Source organism: Mesoplodon densirostris, chromosome 8 (assembly GCF_025265405.1).
Source record: "Mesoplodon densirostris isolate mMesDen1 chromosome 8, mMesDen1 primary haplotype, whole genome shotgun sequence".
Taxonomy (NCBI): domain Eukaryota; kingdom Metazoa; phylum Chordata; class Mammalia; order Artiodactyla; family Ziphiidae; genus Mesoplodon; species Mesoplodon densirostris.
Window position 1 is genome coordinate 86,520,213 of NC_082668.1, and position 5,028 is coordinate 86,525,240.

Genomic DNA, 5,028 nt, shown 5'->3' on the forward strand with positions numbered 1-5,028 from the left:
TGGTAGTGGAGAGTGGGAAGAGAATGATGGCTTGGAAGGGGGGCAGCATTTAAGAGTTAAAGAAAGAAACCAGGGGTGCAGACGAAGCACCCCACACACACCCACGAGTAGTCCCACAGGCTGTGACCTGAAACCTTCACATCTACTCTAAGAAGCCACCCCCAGCTGGAGGGCTGTTGCAGGGAGGGTGGAGGCAGGGGGAGGGGAAAGGGGAGAATGCAGAGACCCCAGGCCATGTAATCAGCAGCAAGGTGATTGCGGGATGTGTCTTTTGACAGTTGAGTTAGATGTGCCCCGCCCGGTTATGATGAGAATCGATTTAAATACACTTTCTTGATCCCAGAAGTTCAACTATGTGGACGGTGGTTACATTTGACAGGATGATTTGTTATAACACAACTTATATATTTCAAATGGAAATAGTATCAAAAAATTAGTATCATTTACAGTATCTTACAATAAACTGCCTTTGAATGGGAGATTCCTTTCCAGTACTTTGAGGTCTACAAGACGTATCTAGAAAATTTACTACTGTGAAAAATGAAGACGACTGCTTAAGTTGAATGGGGGCTAAGTGAGGGCCTGTGGTTTTTCTTTTTGATTAATTGCTGTAACACTGTCCTTCAGGAGGCTGAGGGAGTTTCATATTTTCTTTAGACATCATTAGGCGCCGAAGCTCTTGCAGGACAACTTTGATGCTATATGAATTCTACCATTCTGCTAGCACTGATATGGCTCTTGGGTCCACCACTCCATTAGAACTATTAACTCCATTCGTATTAATTTTTGTTACAAATCTTACAAAGGGGGGTGCTTCTGGGTATTTAGGTCCACATTCTATTTTAAGGCTGTCTATTCAGTTTTCATAAACTGTTCTTGGAGGCCCAATTATCATCCCTGTCCATCTTGTAAGTGTCATGTCTTTGTCAGCTTCTAGACCCCAGCTAACTGTACCATCTCCTACTCCTTTCTGGCCTACTTCAAATTCTTCCAACAGTGGGAAATTGCGAGGGACTTTTACTCCCTAGCCCGTGGTGGCTACCATCTTGCGTCTCTGTCACTCCAAGGCCGGCCCCTTCTTCACCCCCAGATTACGTTCTTTAGTTCTTCCCACTGACTCCCAGTAAGCCCAACACTGAGAGATACACATGAACAAGACTTTGCACAATACCTTGCTCAGGTGAATAAATATCTTTCAAATACGTATTTTAAGATTAAGACCAAACTGCTTATATTGAGAGCTCAAAATGGGTCTAACAAATACCTTTCTTTCAAGATACCTAATTGCCTAATTAGAATTCTTAAAAGTCACAAGAATTATCTACTTCAGAATTATTTCATTAGATATTTGGGTTGTAATTAGAATATAGTTAGATATTATGATCTAGTTAGTTATCTAGAAAAACCTTTGGGGTGAATCTTTTTTTTTTTTAACATCTTTATTGGAGTATAATTGCTTTACAATGTTGTGTTAGTTTCTGCTGTATAACAAAGTGAATCAGCTATATGTATACATATATCCCCATATCTCCTCCCTCTTGCATCTCCCTCCCACCCTCCCTATCCCACCCCTCTAGGTGGTCACAAAGCACCGAGCTGATCTCCCTGTGCTATGCGGCTGCTTCCCACTAGCTATCTATTTTACGTTTGGTAGTGTATATATGTCCATGCCACAAAGACATCTGATTAATCAGAAAAATTGTTCCCCTCATTACATTGCTAAGGAAAGATAAAAAATAATGACTGATTATTATAACATTTACTTTTTGCCATTAATCCTAATAGTTAGATAAATTGGAAGTAGGATATTAACTAGTTCTGAATTAAGCTTCGCTGTTTTATTTATCCATGGAAATTATTGGGTTTTTTTGTTTTGTTTTGTTTTGTTTTTGCGGTACGCGAGCCTCTCACTGTTGTGGCCTCTCCGGTTACGGAGCACAGGCTCCGGACGTGCAGGCTCAGTGGCCATGGCTCACGGGCCCAGCCACTCCGCGGCATGTGGGATCTTCCCGGACCGGGGGACAAACCTGCGTCCCCTGCATCGGCAGGCGGACTCTCAACCACTGTGCCACCAGGGAAGCCCCTGAAATTATTGTTTTAATTAAAGATACAACCACAGTAAATAGCAATAAGTGGTCTCAAGACCTACGTAAACTACCAGTTACTAGGATTGCATATATATTAGATACAACTAGCATTGGTATTAAAAGAAGAAGCGCTTCTAGGACTGTGAATGAAATATTTTTACTTGTTATTAAGATGGTGCCTGCCAACAGGCTGCTCACAAATACCATTAGAGTTATAAAGCAAGAATTTATCTTAGTTTATTAATGGAAAGTTAATGAGTAGAAAGCATGGCCTCTATCTCTCCTTCTCCCTGCTTCCTATCCCATTATAAATCCACATCTTTTCTTCATTTTCGTTGGAAAAAAATTTTAGTGTTCCAGTTTATCTTATGTAAGCAGAAGATTAACACTTAGAAATGTACTTGTAACATAAAATGGCCAGTTAGTAAGCCTGGGGCCACGTCTGGACTAAAAAGCATTTTGATGCAGTCTCCAGAGAAGCTTTTGTCAAAGAATAACAAACATATGAAGTAACCAAATAGTCCATTCTGAGGTCAATTTGTTGAGAGGTCTATAGACCCAGGTTGTCTCAAAGGAGTTGACAACATCCTGCTTTGGACATATATAAATAACATGCTGGCAAAAGCACTATTGTTGAACTGGCACAGTTTGATGAAAATATCAGACCAAAGTGATGAAAGACCAAAGAAGAAAATTAAGATTTGCCTGTTTTTTAAAACATGGTAATTTTAAAAAAGAATTTATATTTTGACTCTTTTTAAATGCTGGGCAATTTGACCTGTAATGAATAGTTGCATATTTGTGATTATATGTCTACAATATATATTAACAACTTATTAAAAGCTGTTTGCCTCCAATACAAAAAAGGGAAAGTTGTAATATATCACTTCCTGAAATTACTTTTGACTGGGTGTCAAGACAAGTAGCTAGAATAGGACCTGATGCTGGAAGTGCATTTTCCCAAATTGTAGACATACAATAACCTGAAGCATCCTGCCCAGAACTGTGGTCTGGGCCTGCCAGATGAACCCCTCTGCACCTTAATGGCCCAGCCCTTGTGTTGAATGCACACAATGGTCTTCTTGCCTTTGGAGTGCTTTTATCACCCTCCATCATTTTCTACAACATGTGAATAAAAATGGCCTCTGTTTGGAAAAGTTAAAGTCAAATCGAGAAATGAACTTGATTCCCAATCCACCATAGTATAAGAGAAACTGAGTGGTTTGAAAATACTTTTGTGTTACTTTGACTCACTGGCTCTCAACCCTGTCATGCTCCAAGCCCCATTTTTATAGCAAATATTTTATGAGACATCTTTATTTGCCTCAAAGAAATTCCAAGATAAACTACCTGCACAGACTATTTAAAGAAACAATATAATGCTCTGCCTGTAATATAAGGGAAAAATACACAAATACCCTGGAGTACAACTGCATAGGTGACATAATGAAGTAATCAGACACCTGCATCTACCCAGAGGTAGACTCACTGGAGACTCATAGTGAATGTGGCAGCTACAAAGCCTGACTGATATGGGTGAGTGTATTGGGAACTCAAATGCCTTGTGATGTTACTTTTCAAAATAGTGAACAACTCCTGGCAAATTAAAAAAATTGAACAAAATACAGCATTTCCTCCATTCACACAGCAGTTCCATTCCTGATAAATTCAGTATACACTAGAAGCATACCAACAATACTTTGTGTTTCACTCTGTGTAAAAAAAGTTAGGTTACAGTCTTCTGTAATTATACCCAGGTGTTTTACCCTCATGCATATGTGAAAACCAGGTAGAATGGGGACTACTCTGTACATTGCAAAGTGTCTAGCATCCCTGGCCTCCACCTACTAAATGCCAGAGCACCCTCTCCATTTTTATGACAACCAAAACCATCTGCAGAGATTCACAAGGCACCCGCAAGGGGTGGTACCAATGCCACTGAGAGCTTTGCCGGGTTCTCAGCATGGCACGTGATCACTCATCACTTCTACCCTACCCCAGTCCTGTTAAAGCCTGAAGTATAGCAATACTGACTTCCTATCCATCAGAAAAATTCATACCAAGGGATTTTATAACCTTTGCTTAAAAAAATAAGGAATCACAAAATTATTTTAAAATTCAAGCCTGATCATGTTTCTTCCTTGATCAAAACTTTGGTGGATATTTATTTATTTATTTAATAGTTGATTTACAATGTTGTGTTAATTTCTGCAGTACAGCAAAGTGACTCAGTTATACATATATACATACATATTCTTTTTCATGTTCTTTTCCATTATGGTTCATCACAGGATGTTGAATATAGTTCCCTGTGCTATAGAGTAGGACCTTGTTGTTTATCCATCGTTGATCATTTTTTAAATTCAGATAGTTTTTAAGGAGCAGATCCTTTTATTCAAACAAAAATCTTACATGAAAACACAATATATAAAAGAGATAAAAGCAGTTCTGCTCTGCTTAGAACTAGGGACGGGACCTGGCACCTTACCCACCCAAGCCTCTCCTTAGCAGTGTCTGAGGCAATCCCACAAAACCTTTCATCTAGGGCTCTAAGGAACACTGTTTGGAAGGCACTGACTTATAGGATTCAGGCTACCAGGCTCTAGCCCCAGAACCCCTCCCTCGCAGTTGACGCTCACACTATAGCATCCAACCATACCTGCTAGGGGCCATTTACCTCCAGATGTCTGCTGCCCTTTACCTTTGTTTTCACTGCTTCTTCTCCCCTGAACTCATCTTAATCACCAAGCCTACCCATATTCTATCAGCTCTCTGGGATGTTTTCCTTCACATAGCTAGGTAATCAGGCTCTTTATTCCCTGTGTTTCCATCTGTTCTGCCATCCATCATGGGTCTAATAATGACAGCTGGCATTGGTTGATTGCTTGCAATGTACCAGGGCATTTTATAATCTCTTTCTTGTTTTAACACAAGTCTTCCT

At 39.8% G+C, this 5,028-nt stretch overlaps 1 pseudogene; it reads right to left on the minus strand.

The window, feature by feature from the left end:
• Positions 1 to 584: 584 nt before the first annotated feature.
• Positions 585 to 1,045, minus strand: LOC132495191 (ubiquitin-conjugating enzyme E2 variant 1-like; annotated as a pseudogene).
• Between the last annotated feature and the right edge of the window lie 3,983 nt (positions 1,046 to 5,028).